We start from the raw sequence: 22,407 nt of genomic DNA on the forward strand, positions 1-22,407 counted from the left end.
AAGCTGGGTAAAGAGGAGAAATTTATTTCCTTATCTGCTCGCCAAGCCTACTGCACTTGGGGTACAGCACAAAACCCGGCTTAAAGCGCCCCAGTTGCACCCAAGGACCCCCGCAGCACCTTCACACTTGTGTCACTACAAGTGTCTGCAGGGCTGCACAGTGTTCTGGATCAGGAAACTTGATCCAGGTTAAAAATACAGTTTATTTTTTGGGATCAAGTTATTTTTAACCCAGATGGAGTTCTCTGCTCCTAGTCACTGCTTGAGCCCATAAACAATTGTACCACCACAGAGGTTGGTACAGGGCTGGGAAGCATTTTAAGCCAGTCATGCTACTGAGAGAATGAAAATTGGAAAAATGAGGGTGGGAAATACAAGCTCTTTCTGTACCACTGTACTTGGGATTGATGATTGGCATCTTCAAGGTATCTTCCTTTAATACCAATGAAATATCAATTTCATTGCCACTGCAGTAACCCTCATGCAATTCTTATATTCTCAGTTCCTACAAGAAAGTCATCAGATGTTCTACCAACTCTCAACTTTCACTCTTCTGCGACCATTAACAACTACGGCTCCATTTAAGACAAGGTCCCTAGAATTCAAACCAGGGGTCAAGGGGGGAGAATGGGGGCAAATAAACAAAAATGCAAAAAAAACCCACAAGCCAAAAAAAAAACAACCACCCACACATCAAGACTTACTTCCAACTCCACAGGTTTTCGTTTCCACACTGTCTCTTCTTTTTTGAAGGTTTTCTTCGCAGTAGTAACAGCTAAAGGATTTTTGGTATGTCAGCCTGACTCTGTGCAACAGGCGAAACCCCCCACCCCCCAGCCCCATGCTGGGAAGCATAAGCTCATGTCCTCCTGCCCAGCTGTGTGGAGGAGCATCAGCTTCAATGGAGACACAGTGCTGCCAGTATGGCCTTCGCTTTGATACCAAAATTTAAGTAGTCACAGGCCTAAAATATTTTCACTACTGTTTCAAACTTATACCGGTAGAGAACCATGTCTGTACCCTAAATTAACACTAAGCAGCAGCAATCAGCCTTTTTGCTAGAGATTGTTTTGTTTTAAAGGAAGTCATCTCTTTGCAGGTGCTGATGGGACACACACAAAGCATATTTTCCTTTGTAATTTGATACTTATAAAGAAGATCAGGACATGAGTCTTCAAATACAGATGTAACAGTGTCTTTACTCTTACAAACTCAAAGTGCTCTGCCTTTTTTAATATTTCTAATCTTGTACCTCACTCCACTGGTACTTCAAAAGTAGATTTGCACGTTGCAAGACAGGTTTGGAGTTTTCACTATTTCAGCATGCATTACAAAGAAAGATAATCCCCCAGATGAAGTTTTGTTACTTCCAACACAATCCCAAAAACTAACATTCAACACTGATTTACGTAGGTGTGGTCACAAACAGCAACTGAATGCATGCAGCTGCTGGAGCACGTTTCCCTGTGATTATGCTGCAACCCAGCACAAAATAAAGGAATTTATCTTGTGGTGGGTGTGGCAAACTTGAAAAAACAATGGGTTTTGGTTTGTGTTTTGAGTGTTTTTTTTTTAAATAAAATTGCTCCCAACTACAAGGATGAAACTTATTTTTTGCATTTCAAAGTTCAAGAAATTTTAAAGGCAGCTATGGGCAGATGAGTCAGAAAAACTAATGTGGATTAGAGCTGAAGCAACAAAAGAGTCTTTTAGCTCAATAAATGCCTTTATGGTTACTTCAAAAAATTGCCAGGTTAAGTATGACTAATTTGTAAAATATTTAATTGTTTGAAAGAATGCATTGTTTTCCTGCAAATCTGAAATCCCAATACCTCACACCATCTACTTAAGCGCATATAAGCATGGGTATTTTTTTTTCTTTTTACTTGCTTGATTTGCAATGACTTTTTTTTAAAATAAGCATCACAAATAGAACTTCAAGCATTTTAGGGCTTCAGATTAGGCAATATGCAAAGGTAATCTCTTGCAGAATATTAACATGATCCTCACATACAAGCACTCTCAAACATTACATTGTTGGGTTTCATGTGATGGGGATACTTTCTTTTTTAAACACAAAACTACCATTCTAATCCTAAATTCATGTCTCAGAACATCATTTTGTAGCACACTGATCAAATCCTTCACAAAAAGACCGTCTGATCTAAATGTTTATTAAGAGCTCTGCATTTCAGAACATCCCAATATGCTCTGCAAACAATATCACTGTTTTCACTCACTTCTTGAGAGCAACATAGCAGCTGCTTTTGAAGTGATTAATAGTACATCACAGTTAAGTCTACAAAGCCACGATGACACTATTTAATTGAAAAAGTAAGGAAAACGTGACATAGTTGCATACTCTGAACTACTTAAGCTTACAGCTTCTAAAATTCTAAAAAAAAAAAAAAAAGAAAAAAGTACCTTCATTAAGTGCTGATTCAAGCAGTGAAGATCTCCACTGAATAATACTCAGCCAAAAAGATACCATTTGGAGCACAACAATGCCTCCAGTACTAAGCTGCAGCATCAGTAATTAAAAATAGAATACCAATTTCAACCAGTCAAGTTTAAGCTTTCTTTGAAGTTCTCCCTTCCAGTACTGAGCAAGCCTGACCCTCCTTTGCTTACAAGATCTGACAAGGTAGCAGCCCAAGGTAGCACGCCTGCAGTAGAAGAACACAAATATGCCCACAGCACATCTAAAATGGAACTCTTAAAATGCAAAAAACTTTGTAGCTCAGCACACTGGTACTCACAAGCTTTGGAATGCTTTGCATATTTTTAAAGGTTTACTATTTTTGGCAGGAATATGAGGGGAATTTAGTAATCTTGCTTACAGTTCTGCAAGTTGTCTGAAGTTTGCAACCTTCACCTTGCTGGTGCATGGAAACAATAACACTACCCAATTCAGAGGAAGGAGGAGCAATTAAAATAGTAAAACAGTTTCTTCCTCACTATCCACAGTCTTCCTTTCCTGTAAGTCTCATCCAAAAAGCAAATCAAGCCAAATGAAATGAATAAATTCACAGAACTGTGCCAGTAATACTCAAATTGGCCCAGTTTTAGTAAAACTTAACTGCTTTCAACAACCAGCCACCTCCAACCCCTCTTTTTTCCCTTAGGCATTTCCAGGAGAGATCTCCATGTAAAACAGGGACAAGGAAGATTACTAAGTAAACTTCTGCCAGTCACAGGTTCAATACTGCCCAGCCTTAGACTTTGGCAAAGCAGCCACGCCAGCCCGAAGAGCTTAGTCCACGTGTGTCAGACAAGAAGAAAACACCAAGCTACAGCCCAGAAACAGCAATCCTGATGCCTCATCTGCAAGCCACAGCAAAACAGAGAACTAACTCTTCACCACCTGCGAGCTGCAAAAACAGCCCATTGTTTCCTCCATTTGTTTGGATTCACTTTCATTGCATTGATAAAAATTTTGCCGGCCAAACTCATCTGCTGCATAGCTAACGTAGGCTTTCTTTGTGAGTAAACTAAAGGATGATGCTCAGACAGTGGATTACAAGCCACACAAAAGCGATGTGCTTTGCAGCCATACAAACCCAGCTACGGGGAATCCAAACAGAGCAAAGAGACCACTTACAGTGCTCCAGCCAACTCGCAGGGAAAAGAGCCTTTATAAACAAAGCATTATGAATTCCAGCTAGGGCCTTGGAAAACATGTTTGTTTCTACAAATGTAACCTGACCAAGTCAATCTTTTTCAGTCAATGCAGTACACAAAGATGACTCCCCAGAGAATTTATCTGACAGACTTAAGCTTCTTTAGAATTAAAGTTTCTGCTTCTTTCTTCTAGTTTCAAATGACATGCTCGCTATCTGCGCACACTTTGGTAAATCCCCAATTTTAGCAAGTGAATAAAGGAGCAAGAGAAGCAAACCCTGCCACCGTCTCACATTAGTGTGTAGATTGCAGTTACATTTGAAACAGATGCACAACAAAGGTTTTTTTAGTTTAAAAATCCACAGGTATAACACGTTCACAGAGGGAACTCACAGAAAGCCACGTCCTTGTCATTGCTACTAAACTGGCAAAGCACAACCTTCTAGCTGGATTACCAGACAAGCAGCATGTGATTCTCCTTCCGCTATTACTTTCTTAAGCATGTGAATCTGATCAAGTCACTTAAGTATTTTGTATCTCATTCTCCCTATACACAAGCACAAATTTCCCCCTGTCCCTCCAATGGCATTAACTCACAGCCAAATACTTTGCAAAATCATTATCTTTTCCCCAATGTGTAGATCAAGACTCACTCATTCTAGTTGACTTGACCTTCACCTTTTTGAGCTATACCGTATTTTCTGAAAATGGATCCTACAGGAAGAACTCTAGTAACGTGCACTCCTAGAAATGTACATAGATCTCAGTCTTTCCAATGTTCTTCCACCACAACATTCAAATTTCTGTATTTGCTACCCACAATCCTGTTACTCCCAACAGAAATTGTTCCACTGAAAACAAACAAAATCCCCTCTAAATAAAATTTTTGCTTGCTAAAGGCTTATTACAGGAAAACCCTCCCCAACTCTTCTATGCTCCAAAGAATAGTCATGCTCCTAGAAGACTACAAAAGGATGCTCCTAGATACCAGGTGACTCGAGCCGACTATAAAAAAAAAAACATATCAGCAGCATTGTTTTGTTTCTTTAAAATTGAAATAAATATGCATCAAAACCTTATTCATAATATATTCCTGAGTGATATCTGCATCAAATGAATCTGACCAAATTTCTCCTCTCGTGTCAAATGGTGCTTTTTCTGCACTGTCTGGAGTGGCCTCTTGATGACCGATGGCAGATCAGACAGCAAGTCAGACATTGCAGGATGCAGGACTGCGGCAAGGCTGACATGTTTATGAAAAAACAGAAGTCAGTCACTCTTCCTTTCTGCAGGGTACCCACTAACTACCACTGAAAGACAGACTTTATGTACAGAACTGACCTATTTTCCTAGGCCAAATATAAGTTACTCCTTCATAATTGAACTTGGTTTGATAAATACACTAAAAGGAAACAAAGTTTTTATACCACTTAATAAAACTGAAAGAACAGGGACATTTTGGCTACAAATTCAACAAAAAAGAGAGTTCATTTGTGGTTCTTTTTTGGCAGCCATGTCAGGTGTTATTTTTTTAACCATCTATTCCCCCTCACAATGAGGAAAAAGCAGTGTCAGGACGCACACACATTGCAGGCTTCTTAGCAAATACCAGAACAACAGTTCATGTCCCCAAAGACATACCTGCATTTTAGCAGATAATTGACTTCACCTTCCCATTCACCTTGACCATTCAATTCTAGATTAACATTGCTTACATACTTTTTACTCCTAACTACTACACTGGGCTTAGAGATGAGAAAAGAGTCTGAAAATTGTCTCATTTTTAATGCAGACAGCATTAAGTAAAACAGATCATTTCCTAATAGAGCTGGATCATGAATGAATTATAAAATAAGATGCTTTACTTATTTTCAACCTTTTAGAAGAGATGGAGTTTTATTCATACAGCGTTTCATTCAAGTTGCTATCAGGTAACATTAGCCTCTCTTGCCGAGACGCATTTTTAAAAAGCAAACAAAAAACCCTGCAAAAAACCTAAAAAAAATTTTAGGGATTTCAGATTTACCAGAGCAAATACAGTTCATTCACATTAGCTATTTCTCCACTGGCAGTGATAGAGCAATATGCATTAATATGATAAAAATTAAGGTAATCATAATATTATCTAAAAAGGCTATTTGTGTTCCCTTACTCCAAAAAACTTAAGTGTATTCTGTTCTTGCCTTAGGTATACAAGTAGACACATGAAAGAAAACAGGGAGTTAAAAAAAACTAACAGAGAAGCAAGTGTTCCTTCTTGTGTATATTTCCTTCCTCTACAATACCTCAACTCTTTAAGAAGTATGCTGGAAGAAAAATCTGTAAGCTGTCCTGCTGGGCATTTATGCTCCAGTGATGAATGTAAGTCTCTTTTGCTTAAATGTGCTTTACATGTGCTTCCAAAAAACCTCTAGCATACCCACCCAAACAGATTTATTTTCCACAAGCAGAAAGCTTCATCACTGTAATATAGTCCTGCACATCACTGGTGCGGTGCAATATAAGGAAATAAGGTTATATAGTAACAAAAATGAATTTAACAATAAAATTTCCAAGCAAGATGCTCATCAAGCCTTTACGTTGTATGTAAAAAGCATGTACAACCACTCACAAACATTAATTGGTGCACCACAATACTCACATTAAATAAGATTATCCTCCTTATTGGACAGATGGAACCCTGCAACTTAAAGTGACTTTCCCGTAAAGCAAGCACAGGACACAGATATAAACTGAGCCCAGTCTAACATCTTAAAGTGCAAGATCATTTTAAACAGCCACCCATACACAGAACCAACAGATACAACACATCAACCAGAAGATTGGCAAAGACCTTCAAAATGCAGACACGTGACAGCAAGTTCAGATTAATCTAAATACTGTGATATAATTAATGATTTAAAACTAGTAGAAAAGGGAATTAAAAAAAAAAAAATCAGTTTGGGCATTATCCAAAGTATTTTATGTAGAGAACAATAGTAATAAATTAGCTTACTTCTCTTACCAGGGATTTAAAACCCATAGCTATGTAAATTTCTGTATACAGAAAACATTAAATATCAAACAAGCTGACATGTTTCAAATCATTATCAACAGTATTTAGCATATAAATTAACACAGACATAAAGCATTGACAAACATTTATTTTAAACTGTTGGGAACACAGTAAATTAAGTATTTTTCTTTTTACACACAGGAAAAATGCAAGAATATAGAGCACAAGGAGCATTGCTCAGCATCTTTCTAAAACTAATACATTTAATACACATCAAACGTGCTGGGAGAAAGGGCTTAACTCTTGCAAAAAAATATCTTTCAAAAAAACAACCAAATAAAAAATATGGCAAGACTAAACATTCATCAGTTGTGTCCGTTGATATTTTAATGATACCAATCATCTAATGATCAAGCTTTTGAAAGATGTAACAAGATAAAACTAAGTTATTCTTTGAAGAAAAGTATATAAGGCTTCTTTCACAAACTTCAAGATTAGCCGCTCCAGCTCTCTGCACTTTTGTTTTAGATGCTTAAAAGCAGGCAGCATTATTTTCCCCCTTCCCAAATCAAAACTTTCCAAATGAGGCATGACAAAACAAGACGAAGTCCTGAGTTAACTTTCACAGCAAGCTACAGGCACGCAGGGGAATCTGTTGTGCCAGTGCAGTTCTCAACAACATTGTTATCAGAGAAAGCGCTGACATCCAACATTTAATCTACCATCAAAACTGAACTCTACGGTCTCTCTCACCAGCACCTCCAAAACTCATCTGCAGTACAGACTGATCCGTGCTTTAACATGACATATTAGAAAGTAATTAAATTTATTTTCTGGTTGATTTTTGGACTCAAATAAAACATGTCCCTAGGCTATAACCAGCAAGAGATTTTTCACTTGGAATTAAATTACTGGTTACTTTTCTGCACTCCTTGTTGGGGTTTGGAAAAAAAAAAAAAAGAAGTGCCTGAGGTTCCACAAGGCCTTTCTCCTGCCATAAAACAATCAAAGCTCCATGGCCATTTTCCCACCCAAACAATAAAAGCAATAAACACTATTCAGACATTCCCAAAACTCATGGATTAACAAAAGAGGATGAAGGGCGTGGGGGGTAAAATAAGGTCTGACAACAACAAACCCTGGGGAACGCACAGGACTGGGGAGATTCCACAAACCCAATTACAGCCACCTGACCCACGCACAGGGTGAAACTTCTCTCAAACCTACAAAATCGGAGGGGACTTTACACATGGGGACAGAGCACAGCCTGCCTCTCCGTTTTCATCACATATTGGTGAAAGGCAGAACAAGACAGAGCCTGCGCAGGTGCTGACTCTAACCAGGTAGATGCGGGAGGCGGAAGCAAAGGCAAGGGGGGAGAGGAAAAGCTCTCCTGTCGCACTGACAAGAGGCATCAGCTGCTACAAGAGGGCCGTACTAACTCCTAACTTCCCCCAAAACTGAATTATTCTGGCTGCTGGAGGGGGAGCAACTCTGGCAGGTATGCTTCTAAAAACAGCAGCAGCATTTCTGACGAGATTGCTCCACACTGGGATCCGAGTGCAGCATCTTTGCAGTCTCTCTCCACTTCCAGGGCAGATCAAGATGCAGATGCTGGTTTTGGAGCTTCCATCACTGAAACAGTGAAATCACAGTGTATACCCACCGGCAGGCTCCAGTGGGAGTTGAATGGGACTCAATTCCTCAGTTAGGCTGTTTGGGTTATTTTCCCCAGCTACCTTCAGAAAAAGCCACAATAATCAAAAGCTCTATGCCTTCCAGGTTTAATAAAAACAAAACAAACAAAAAAAAAAACACACAAAAAATAAACAGGAAAGAAGGAATGGAAAGGCCCAATAAAACTCCTGTTGAAGTCAACTGGAAGATTAGTTTTAAGGTGCCTGCTTAAATAAATAAATCCAGTGTAAATCAGCAATCTAGGAGTTACGACTATAGATTAAATAAGCCCCTTTTGGTTGGCCTGCTCTAAACCAACCAATTTAAAAATCAATCAGATATACAAATGGCATAAAAGCCTGGGTATAAATAGCCATGTCAAACGCATTGTCTATCTTCAAGTAAATTATATTAATGAACTAAAATTGTTTGGTTCCTTTTCACACGAGACAATGTTTACACTTGGCAAAATCCCCTGGCCTAGATTTTCAAACAGGACTACCGGTTTCAGGCACCTTACATTTGAGCTGTCACCCTGCCCATCAGAGATCTGTGGACCAGAACACTTCTCAATATAAAGTAAAAATCAATCAATCAGGATATCTCACTGAAAACCCCAAACTTTACCACTTTCTTTTTCAATTACCATATGCAGAAAGAGCTGAGCCTCTCCTCCAGGAAATGTTCATAACACACATGAATCATAAAAAACGAGAATCCAAATGTTACATTACAGTATGACACCACTGCTTCATATATAAAAAAAACCCCACTGATGACACCAGGAGTAGGAAAGGAGGTAAGAAATCAGCGGCAAGGCTGCGGCACATTTCTGTCAATGATATAAAGCTGATATACACAAAAATCTTTCCTATAGATTGAAAGATGCCTTTTATTTTATCAATATTGTCCTGGGATGGAGCAAGACGCAGCACAACGCATTCACAGAGACATAACTTTGCATGGGTTTAGAAGCCCAGGTTTGCCAACTGGTTTTGGCAGACTGCCCAGAGCATAAGAACATGACAGGAGCAAGAGATGCTTCTGTAATGAAGGTTCCCTTGATGAGGACAGACCTCTACAAACTCATCTCCATCTACGCTTTACCTGAAGCTGCTGATAAGCACGCCATCCTGACTCAAGCTGCCAGTTTGTCCATCCAAGGCACAGCCCAAAACAGCAGCAATCAGGGATGTACAAAAAGGCTTGTGCAAAATAATATTAAACACTCTTTCTTTGTCATTTTAGTCAGGCAGTAGCCCACAGATGCAACCTTTCTGAAGGTTGCTTGCACTCTTCGTGTTTTATCAATATCTGCAAAGGCCTTTCACACCAGTGAACTGGAGATCAGCATTTCATTTGTTTTGACAGGAAGCAACAAGTTTGTCAGTGTTCAGTTATTCCACACTACAGAATGCAAAGGTTTTGAACCATTACTCTACTCTGGAGGCTTTCTACAGCTCCAATTCAAAAAACACAGTGCTGAAGACAAATCTAACAGGCCTCTGTAATGTGCTACAAAGCAGGCCATCTGGCCCAGATATTTTTCTCTCCAATTACTATTTTCTTGCCTAGTCCCATACAATAGGTAATGAGAAAACAGACTAAAACATGTCAACAGAGCTCTTCCAAAGGAAATGCGTATAGAACAGACCTTCAGGAATACTTTCCTCACCTGGACACAGGACTGCTACAGATATCAGAGTCATTCAAGTACAGATAATGATTTATCTAGGAGACACTTTAAGAAGCAATTCCCTCATATTATTAAGGCAGCTTGGCTCAGGAAGCACTGAGGCAAAGTCAAACAAACAAGTCTGCAATCACTGTCTGACTTGTATCCATTGCTTGTGTTCAGAATAGAATGGCTTGCTAAACCAGAGTGCCTGGGCCCTGTTTAACTGGTTCATTGCTTGCCTCTGGGTGTCCTATTAGCTCTCGCATCTGCAGCAGCAAAAACACTGTGCTTTTATTATTTCTGCTAATCTTATTTTCCACATGTTATATAAAACAGTCTAACTGTTCATTACTGCAATATATAGGTAGGTTAAGCCACACCTGCTCCACAAGAATGGAAAAATTACTAGCACAACAAAGCACTTATGAAAGTAACAAAAATAGTTCAATACCTGCTTCCCCTAATTTTACTCAAGAACACATTACTATAATCACATCTGTAAACTCTTCCTGTATTGGTTACTGCAATCACTACACTTCTTCAATTATCATAACCTAGAAAGCTATTGTTTGCAGACTGTCTTTCCAAAAGTACGACAACATCTACCTTCTGTATCCACTCCTCTCGGTTCAAGGTCTCTCTAGATACTTGAAATGCTTCATGACAACAGCCCAACCTACCCGAGAGATTACCTCTCATTGCTCTCTGACTGCAACCTCCCACAGCAGCTGCATTTTTACTAGACAGTCACTGGGAACCACAAAAGAAAAAAAAAAAAAACTTAAAAGCATAAAAAGCAGAACTTTCATGTAAACTGACTCCTGAAAGTAAAATGACCAAAGCCCTCACGCTTCCAAACTGACACAGAAACATCTTCCTTTGACTCTAGCTCTCCTGCAATTACTTTTTCATCCATGAGACACACCCACTCACCCACACAAACCAAAACAAGCCCAACATAAACCCTATAAATTTAATCAAGGAAGGAAGAGCAAGCATGAGATGTTTATTTCTATTTTTAAATACTTGGGAGGCGCCCCAATGCTCCTTGCCTGGGTAGATAACCAAGTAGGTGCTCCAGAACAGTGAGATCCAGTGCACGATCTGGCACAGGCAGGCAGATCCAAACAGCAAAACATCAGAGCAGCTAAAAAGGCTATTAAGAAAACTATTAAGAAAGGCTTTTGAAATAATTGCTTCCTCTAAGCCAGGACAGACAGTAACTTGGGGTGTTGTTGCAGAAAAGTGTGTGTGTGTGTGTATACAAATACATACACACATATATATCTGTACGTATTCAAGCACACCAAAATGCTCTAAGCAGCACTATGGTTTATGAAGAATAAGACAGTCTCCTCCTTGTTCCCACAGTTCGTTTCTGCCTCAAGCGAAGTTGGTTGCCACTCTGGTTGCTCTCTCCCTCACCCAAATGGTTTGCATAGCAGATTTGCTGAAACATCAAGTTTTAACCAGGCCCTAATCCTGCTGACTTTTCTCGCAAAACTGCTGGAAAGGAATTCCTCCTGGCAGCTGCAGAGCCTCTGCTCATTAGTTTACCAAGCAGCAGCAGAATGAAACAGACAGGCACATCATTTCTGTACTGCTGCAAAGAACAGCAATAAGGACCAGGCAGGCAAAGGGAAGGCTCCCAGTTTCTCAAATATGTATGCTAAGGGGAGGACAGAAAAGGCAGAGGTCTTTAAGGAAGACAGGAGCAGGGCTTGCAAGAACCCAGGCAAGTTACTGCCGCACTTGCCACTGTTGCTGGGAATACAAGCTAGGAAGAAACTCTCCTTTCCCTTGAAGCATTTACTAGTAAGATTTGGGGGTGGGGGATGTCATCGCTGTAGGTTGGTGGTGGTTGGGGTTTTTTTTGGGTTTTTTTTCCTAACTCCTGCTTTAAGGCTTCGTGTTTAACCAGGCACGGCACAGAGTTAGACGCACCAATTCCAATGTCTCCTGGTTACTTGAAGAATGAGTAGGATAACATTGCAGAATAGCTGTCCACTTGCTCACGACATTCTTTGTCCAGACAGCACATTCGCGTACAGGTCGGATCATGCAGCCCACTCAGCAGATACAGAAAAGGAAATGTGTTTACTTCTTGCTATGTAATTTCATTGAAGTAACCTTATTACAGATACTGTTTATTAAGCTTGCTGAACGTAAACAAAGTACATCTCTTGAGAGGATCTGTGCAGAGCTTTGCACCATTTATGGTGACTGGTAAGCCCTGTGTTGTTCAATAACACTTCCTCCTCCTCCCTCATCCCAGGCTGGCTACGATTTTAATAAATATTTAATAAGTAGACAAGAAAAACAAGAAAGCTTCACAGCTTGAAGTTTTCAGATACTACATGCATGATGTTGAATTTACCTAACTGGGAAGCATATGGACACTGTATCCAGAGCCCTAACAGCACACCACAGCTACAGCACACTGATTTGAGTGCAAGTAGAACAGTGCCATGCTACAGCCACTGGTTCACAGAGCAGAATGTTCCTTTTAGACCAGGCAGCCCAGTTCTCAAGTCACAAGAAGATAGAGGCTGGGACCCACGATCACCACAGATTTCAGTGCCTGCCACTTTCTCTAGGCACTGCCCTACTGAAAGATTTCTGCTGCATTCCCCACTCCACAAATGTGCATGTGCGCACACACACACACACCCCACTCTCTCTTACATGTATTTCACTTCTCTCCTAAAAAGATCATCTGCCACGTGCAGACAATTCTAATCATGTGAAAAAGTTTCCTAAGGGTAGAAAAGAATAAAACCTTTGCCCAGGAAGAATATGAATTTTTCAATCTGTAAGATATATTAAATTACTTATATTCTCCTGTAAACCAATTGACCCTAAACCAGCCCTTGAATTTAAAAAACTCTACAGCTGGTTTGCTGGAAGGGGTATTTTTTTTCCCTGCCACCACTCTCTTACTTTTCTGGAGCAAGGTATTACTGATTATTTTACTTTCTATTCTACAGAAGAGAAATGGATGCACACGAACAACTGCAGAGAGTAGAAGAGGAAGAACGCTTGATCTCTGAATTAAGGATTTGCATACTGGGTTTTATCTTTAACACCCACTGCAGTATTTTATCCCAGACTCTCTGATCACAAAAGACAGAGCAGACAGTGACTCACTGCAATTTCAGTTCTGCATGTAGTGTTTCACGTGGACCAGTCAATTCTGATTCTGCCAAGCAGACTTCATTAAGCACTTAAAAGTAAACCATCTTCTCTAAGAGAGAATTCCTATTCATCTGCTGCCTTCATGAGAAAAGCTCCAGAGATGGAAGGGAATTTACTCAATGTTTCCCCTTTGTGCTGTAATGATTTAAGATTCAATTAATACTACATGGGGAGGCGCTAATTCTGAAACACCTGCCTTCGTGATAACCGGATTAAGACCTCCAAACTTGCTCCACTCCGAACAGCAACAGCCTGCCAAATGACAGCAGTTGTCAATATCAACCAACTGGAGGCTGGGTTTTCCGTTACATCCTAGACCACTTTTTAAAGAGGATTCCCTGCAAAACAGGAGGAGGAAAAAAAGAATTTCGTTAAAAAAAAAAAAAAAAAAAAAGAAAGAAAAACACACTTGACAGCTCTGAATTTGTTTAGCCAGAAGTCACAGCTCCTCCTCTGCACACTTTGAAGGCTGGAGACTGGCAAAGCTCCTATCAGATCCTTTCAAACCCCTCAAAGGGAAGAGATAAAGCCAAATAAAGGGTAACGCCACCCACAGACGCAGACCCGCTCTCCTGCGCACTGGAGGGAACAGCCTGAAGACAGGTTTTGGGGCAGAAGGCTGGGCAGAGTGGGAGCAGCGGGGCTGAGCAGCTGGTTTCATTGTGAGAAAAACCAGGAGGTTGGGGTTTGGTGCACTGTTCTTCCTTCTCCACCCCCTCCCCTACAACACAGGGGTTTCTCTGGATGAGTTAGGGCAGCATGAAGCTTACCGCACGAACGCAAAGTGCCTCAAAATTAAGACCATGCTTGTCTGAAATGTAGAGAGAAATCTCTAGACCGCTGTGCCAGCCCAGCAATTAACACAGCAAAACACTTTCCCACCTTTTTAATGCCACAGAAGCTATTTCAACCACAGAACAAGGAGCAGTTTTTTGGGTTTGTGTTTTTGGTTTTGGTTTGGTTTTTGTTTTTGTTTTGTTTTTTTTTTAACCTTTACACCCCTTCACCACACTTGCATATTGTGACCTATTTGAACCACACTTAAAAGCTGGATCCAAGTGCTCAGTGATACATAACTTCCATTTTAGTGAAACAATCCATCTGCTCCATGTGACTCAGAGCCTGCCTTAAGAATGCAATACTGTTTAGGCCAACGGTTGCACCGCACAAAGTGTTTTGTTCACATGCATTCCTTTGGGATGACAGAGCCTATCCACGGCCTGTAACGGTTGGGGCCTGTGGTTTTTTTCCCCCTCATCCGCTGAATGCTGCAGTGACTAAGCTGACAAAAATTCCTAGCCAATTATAAACCCACTTAAAGAGACAGGCAGTCCCCCTGCAACCTTCTCTTGCCATCCTATACGGGAAGTTTCTATACATAGAAAAACATCTCCTCCTCCCAAGGCCTGCATTGATATAAAAGACTTCTCTCTGCGCGCTCAACACTTCAAACATGCTTCCTAAATGGCATCATTTCCCAAAACTATAACCTTCAATCATCCATATATATCCCTCACGTATCAACCGGGAAAAAAAAAACAAGAGAAACAGACCCTAGTAAAAACTTAAAGAGAAGCCATTAATGGAGGGACGATGAGTGTGCTCGGAAGAGATGAGTCTCGGCAGCTATAGAGCCCTGTTTATTAAGAAGAGAACGGCTAAGCGCCTATAAACCCAATAATGTTGCAACAAGGAAAAAACACATCAGAAAGGTCACACTGGTGTACAAACTAGGAGTCTGATCCACCTAAGAGCATAAGCTGAACTTTAACTAGCAAAACGGGAACTTTTGAGTTGACTCTCAAATCCCGCTAAAGATGCAAATCAACCAAATTCCAAAATACTCCAGCCTTCCCAAGAGGGATCCTCAAGTCATGTGCTCAATTCATCCTCGCCTGCACTGTCAAGGGCTATACAAATGCACTTAATAATTCACCAGGGCATCCAGAACTACACTTTGGGCAGGTAACTACAAGTTCACTTTGTCCAGCAAGAAACAGTAAACAAAAAACCCCAAAACACAGAGAATGGCATATGGTTTCCAGTTTTGAAAACTCAGGTTACGGGCACCTCAGACCCTTACTATTTTATGGTGGGCAAACTACTTGCTAAATCATTTTTAGCACTCGGCTGATAGCACGTGCACATTCCATCACAAATGCTGAAAACTTTGCTGGGGAGGGGGGGGAAGAGTCAGTCAACAGCAGAACAGGCTGAGCTCACCTTAGAAGAAAGAGGCAATTGAACAATCTGTATTAACATACTATTATCCAAGCATCTTCTTTATTACAAGTTAATTCTCAGAGCCATTAACAGTCTTGAGAAGGAAATCACACTATTAGTGGGAAGGAAGGCTAAACAAAGGCTGTTTCATCACTGTTTAACACTGAAAAACTTGTTTGCCACATGAAAACAATTTATGAAAATGCTTAAGGACAATTCATTCCTGCATTCATGTGTGTTTGGGGAAGGAGAAACAGGAAAATGGTGCCTACAAATCAAAACTTTTAGAGGGCACGGTTTCTATCCAGAGTTGAACCTCCATGTTACCTTTACGCCTTATGAGAAGTAGGCTGGCAAATTCAGTAAGTTTGCTCACATGCCTGTCCACCTCCAAGCCTCCTTCTGCCCATTTCAGCCAAATTCAATTGCAGGTAAGTCATCACAAAGGATGTATTTTCTACACATTCCTTGGAAGTGGACAGCTGGGTGGAGGACAGCTCTCTTTAGGGCCCCAACAAGATAAAAAGACTACAGCTCAAGTTCACCCCTCGTTAGACATGCATACAAACATTAACTGTCAAAGCAGAAATCTCCAGGAAAGCTAACTCCTTGCATGGATAAGAGCCACAGACAGAACTGCAGAAAATACTAAGCCACGCTGAGTTTGCCTTGTCCCTGCGATATTTGCAAGAACACAGCAAAAACACAGCTTTCTTTAGGTTTTACACTTGACATTTCCCTGACATTTTCCCTATAATGCTGCTAGCTATTCCCAGCTCTCAGTTGTTTTGCAAATTCATCATAAAAATAAAGTCTTACATTACACGTAATTAACTATCCAATACAACTGTCTATTCCATTAACAAACATTTGTCTAATTTGTATCAATGGGCCCTGGAAGTCCACATTAAGCAGGTTAATCAAAGATTCAGTTCACGTTCAGATGCATATTTAATTTCATAGATTTAAAATGGTACTGCTGCATAAGAAGGTAAAGCAAAAAATAATAAAAAGTAATTCTCTAAACTTATCCTCGGTCTCCAGTAGGATGAAAGCAAGTTGCTAAGAACAGTAGATTTCAAGAAAAACCAAAAGCATTCTGGTTCCAATCCCACCTAGCACAAGATTATCAGACTTGAGAAACATCACTAAGTACCTTTAGAATGGTACTGAGGTTTTTAAGCTCTTTTTTGTTCGTTTGGAATAAACAAATAACATCTTAGAAACCCTCACTGAATATGACTGTAGACATCACTTACCTATCCCCCTTTGCTCCACAGCCTCAGGCCCACTGAGCTAGGAAGCACATTCCCTTTTCCCATGAGCCCACATATAATGAAAGGTTAGACCAGGACTTCTTTTCAAGCACTACACATTAAAAGACTGAACACTGTATGCATGACAATCTAGTGATGCTTTTGTATCTTCTTCTAAGAAGGACTGGCATTGTTTTTCTTCCCCACCCTTTACCACAGAGCATCAGAGAAACTCAACTGAGAAATTAACATACATGCAACCCATAAAACCAAGGAATGACTGTTTCCTGTAAGTGATCTCCAATTATATTTTTATAGTTGTTTTTCTGACAGTGAAGCAGTTGCTTGGCATGAGATAATTCAAGCAAGTCCATATTGTAGTAGCAATAAAGATTACTCAGGATTTCAAAGTTTCATGAGGCAAAAATCTGAAGCCATGGAATGACAGGCACAGTATGGATCCAGAAGGTCTTTCTGTCCAGCCAGGTTTCAACCACAGCACACTCTTGTTCAATTAGAAGTATTATGGTGTGTTTACATAAAGCACAAAAAATTGCCTCTGCTTCCTAGCTCAAGCAAGTTTGTTGTGGGATTAACTTTAGAACCACTGATCTTCATTTTTCCTAAATCAGTACGGTGTCTACGCAAAACAGATTTAACGTTACTCAGAATAAATGGGCATATACATTTAACCACAGTGACTACCACTTACAAGGTACAGCATTCCACTGAAATCATGGCAACATTTACTGTATCATTCTGCAGCACATTGACTACCCCTCCACATTATCAGAAACAATACAAAAAGAAATAAATTTCTCCAGCAGCATAGACAGTCACTACAGTATGTCTACACATCACCTGGTGAACATAAACACACCTCTGGACTGACAAAGCAAGTCAAAAGAAGTGTGAAATACAATGTAGAACACTAACTTTTTTTTATTCTTTATTCCAGAAAGTGGGGAAAAGGTCTAAGGTCTTTAAGGCTTTTTAAAAGTTGGGGGTTTTTTAACCTACAGCAAAGTGTCATTGATGGACCTAGTTAATTACATCAAGTCTTTCAATACTGGAAAACAAAATTCTGAAATGTGAAGTAATCTCAAAAACACCACACATCTTTGTGCCAAAAGGAACTCGGAAGCCAAGGTGAGTATTCAACATTAGCACCTAATTTTTGGTAACTAGGGCAGGCTGCAAGATTCAAGATATTCTTCCCAGGTTATGGCATTGTGCACCAGAACAAAGAAAAATGGCAAGTATATATTTGTTTAATTTTAGTCCTTTTCTCAGAATATAAACCACTGCTACAGTAATTAACTGCAGATTGGCCTCAACTGCTCTGCGGCCATTCCAGCTTACTAATTAAACATGCACTCACAGCCATAATAAAAATTCTGGGAAACCTCTGGGCTGAAGAGCAGGTTTTGCAGGAGGGGAGCGAAAGTCAGGCAAAAAACTTCATTCAGAACAAAAACACTAACAAATTTTTTTAACATGCTCCAGATTTTTCTAACTCAGTGACACCAGTCACTGTGTTAGTGCCTCTTACAAGTATTTTTTTCTACCCTTCTCTTTTATTCCTTTCAGCAGATGTTTATTTGCTAGAGAGTTTGCTTACCAACCAAATGGACAAACAACCTGTCCATTTCAAAGTAAGTTCAGGTTTATATGGTACTTTTATTTTTTAACACAACAGAGGTAGGATTGGCAATACACATACTAGCTTTGCTTAACATTATACCACATCAAATTCATTTGCTGGAAGAGTAAAACTTTTAAAGCATCTTGGCCTCTGCTGATACATAAAATTTCTACTATGTTTCAGAGTTTAAAAAAAAAAAAAACAACAAACAACCAACACAGAAAACCTTAAATGAAGCAAACAGAAAAAAGCATGCTGATATAAGTAAAAGCACAATAAGTGTTATCTGATTCAGTACCTCCGGCTCCCAACTTTTTCCTCTCTCTGCATGTCTACAGTTTGTGCACGACTGATATTTCTGAAGGACTGGAGAATATAGTGATTACTGCTCAGAGAGGGAAAAACAAGGAGAGAAGGGGGGGAAAAAAATTCCAAAACATGGTTTTCACCGCTACTCTGCTGAAATCAACAGGGAGCAGATTCCCAGATGGCGTACACTGGTAAGTAATGCACAAGTCAATGAAGCTATGTCAAATGACACCACTCAACTGCATTATCTTTTGAGCTCTGTGTAAACAAACAGGAGCAGATTCTGAATATTTGTGAGAATACATCATGTTACTGTCTCCATATGTTTAAACATTTTAGTAGAAGGTACATATGGACCACTCTTCCCACTCACTGTCATTCTCTCCCTCCCGTTCCTCATTCCCCACATAGACCATATCTTTTCAGGCCACTGTCAAACCAATTCAAAAAGGAATAAGGATACATTTTCATTAAAAACATTTTGTGCTTAGCTGCCATCTGCTTCTTTATCAGCCTCCAAATCCTCACATGCCTTTTCCATGGTCCTCGGTTTCACACATTCGGAAGCTGAAAGTTTTCTTCTGTTGTTATTGCAAAGCACAGTCTATGGGAGCTATTGTTTTTCACATCAAATTTGCCTCTTTCAAAACAAGTTTTTAATGCTTATGACCCTAACCCATGTTCTCTCTACAATGCCAATTTAAACCCACATTCTTTTATGCCAGTGGCAAATCTCATCTTGGAGATCCCTCATGCACTTCAGATACTCACCTCCACTGTTTTTATGAGAAGCACGGTTATTTCACCCCCTTTGTGTGGCACTGTAACTTGCTCTGGACCGAGACTTCCAAACTGCACTCTTAGCTTCAACTGCAGCTTCTGTGCCAGAGGACGTTACCCCTTATAGTGAGTATTAACACTCTGCCCTCCCGGTAACCAGACCCCTAGTCTTGCTTTTATCCAAGTAGGAAAGGAAGGGTTTCTGCTAATACCTGACAGAGAGCATCTCTAATTTAACTGGGGGGTGGATGGAGAGCAGAAAAATAATTAGGATGAAGTTAAAAAGAAAGAAAAAAAACCCCACCCATACACTACATATACATGGGTCACTGCTAGTTTTGCTATTATTCCCACATAAACACTTGGATTAGTTCACTTCTCATGGCCCCAGCAAAGGCAAAAGTGTCTTATGAAGGGTTAGCTGGACTTGTCTGAAAAACAACACAAGGGTTAGGGTAGACAAGGGATCCTGCAGGCAGGCTTTCAAGGTTTTAATTTACATTTGATTTCTGCAGGCTTACAAAGGCCTAGTGACTAAGGCAGCAGACCTCAAAAATTAATTATCAGCAAAAGGAATATAGAAAACAATGAAAGTTTTCTTTACAGTAGATCAATGGACAGGCAAAGCAAGCATGTCAGAGACTAGCCTTTCAATAGGTACAGCAGGAACCGTTTTTCTGTGTGATGAACCATCACATCAATCACTGAGCAAGATGCAGGCAGCTTCTATAAACATTTCCAGCAGTCACGACTGCCAGGAGGAAAAAAAAAAAAAAGAAGAAGGAAAAAAAAAACCAAACAAAACACAACACAAAAGGCCATAATCTTATTTGTATGTCTGGACACTCAGGTTTTATCTTTTCCAACTCCACCTGTGCCCCAAAGCACAACCACTGATGCCAACAACTTCAGTACTCTCCTTCTATCTTGGAGGATTCTTCCAGGTGACCCCGCAACCCCAGTGAAGTACAGCTGGCATTTGATATGCCAAAAGAAAAGTAGGTGCAAGTCAGAGAGATGATAGCACGCCAAACCCAACACAGGATGCCACAGCTCCAAAGTGTGCAAACTAGTAAGGCTGCTGCCTTGGGGCACTTCAAGGTAAAGGAATGAATACTACACAGAAACCAGGGCAAGAAACTGGCAGAAAAGCTGCTGACGCTTGATGCTGATCCTTAAAAAAATAAAATAAGTTACAGCTTCTTTGTAGCTTGTTCTACTGTAGAAACGTCAATGGATTATTCTGTCAAACACAGCATATCCTTCCCTCTCTCCTCCCTCCACCCTCAACATTGTTCCTGCACAAGTTATATTGAAGGAAGCACAGGGTTCTTCCTTTGTTTGTGAGCAAGAAAAAGAAGGAAAAAAACAACTTCCACTCAACAGCAAAACTAAACAGAAGCCAGACTACTTAAAGTACTAAGCGTTCCCACACAACATTTACCCACCAACTTCAGATCTTTCAGCGTAAAACCTAAACAAGGACAAAAGAGATTTAATATACACTCCTCCACACATCCAGAGCGAAGAAAAAGGCATAAAGGAACCCTGAGTGATAGACAGCATTTTCAGTTTAACATTACTGGGACACACAAGGAGAATGTCAGGGTTAAATTAAATAGTACACTAGAAAAATATTCCCTGGGAAATAACATAGGTGTCATATCTCTACTGGTATGAAAATGCTGACTGAAACACTCAATAACTTAACAGTCCTTGCTCCTATTCTTTTTCATGTCTTCTGTCATTTTGCACTGCAAGAGCCCTCTCCAGATCAGGAAGGAGTTCATTGCCAAAGCGTCCAAGAAATGTAGCAGGAGAGACAAAAAGCTTCCTTTTGAACAATCGCACATTTATACCTCCCTTGTGTTTCTTCAGAACAGGAGTACTTCTGGGTTTTGTGTTTGTTTTCCTTTTTTTAGATGAATGGCTGGCAAATTTAAAGTCTTCTTCCTTGAAGTCAATGGCTTATCACAGCGAACAGATTAAATAGGTCCAACTTGCTCACCCTTTTAATTGATTAGAACTTGATCATTTCTATACACACTCTGCATCCTGAAATACTCTAAACCTTCGTTGTTTTTCCACAGTGTAACGCTCTTAAACCTTTCAAGGCTCTTTTCCAATACCTTTCTTCTTCACAATCGCCCACGAAAGGAAGATGAAAGCATATAGGAAAAGAAAAACACTATCTACACCCTTGCCTTAAACATGCTGCCATCACAGTATAACTGATCTCATTTTACTTAAAAAAATCTCTTCTCCTGTTCATTTGGGATCCAAATTATTTTAACACTCCCCTAGAAGTCAACAAGCTTTTCTGCACATTATTTTTGCCTACTCCAAATAGCCAAAGCACACAACAGAAAACAAGTAAGTTGTTACAGGTCATTAAATACACTCTAGTTACATCCATTCAAACTACTGAAGGCAATGAGGTTGCACAGGAATCACACAGGTCACCCTCTGTAGACAACGGAGTTACACTCTTTTAAATCACAAAGTCTCCCAGTAACAGGCTGAGGAGTCCTCTTTTCTTTGTTTAAAAACAAACTTTATTTCCTATAAGAAGTATCTGCAAAAGCACAGCCCCACAAATGCCTTTATTCAGAGGTATTTTTGGCATGTGTTGACTGAAACTGCTCGACAGGGTGCTTCAATTTCAGTTCTAATTGGACGTGAGGGCTTCACAAGCAACTGATGAGCCACTACAGGAAAAAAACGTGTCCCTAAATGAAGGTAACCTGAACATAGCCCTGGTCCTGTTTTCTCTCACACCGTGGTGTTTCCTACCATTATAGCAGTTTTGGTCAAGACTGCATGCAGAATTTAGGGACTGTTCCTCCCAGTGATGAGTGCTTGTAATTAAGCCCTACTGATACTGCAGGGCTCAGCTTTCGTAAAGTTACAGGATGAACTCAAAAAGCCTGCCATATAATCATGTTATTTGAGTAAACTATGTATTTGTTTATTTTTAAAAAGTGAGAAGAGATCAGGTTTTGCTTTTGCTAATACTTACTATCAGAAA

At 40.0% G+C, this 22,407-nt stretch overlaps 1 protein-coding gene across 2 annotated transcripts in view; it reads right to left on the reverse strand.

The window, feature by feature from the left end:
• The window catches only part of IGF1R (insulin like growth factor 1 receptor), a 188,642-nt gene that overhangs the window by 133,059 nt on the left and 33,176 nt on the right, over window positions 1-22,407 (reverse strand). The gene's annotated exons all lie outside the window — the stretch shown is intronic.

Source organism: Falco punctatus (assembly GCF_963210335.1).
Source record: "Falco punctatus genome assembly, chromosome: 7".
NCBI lineage: Eukaryota > Metazoa > Chordata > Aves > Falconiformes > Falconidae > Falco > Falco punctatus.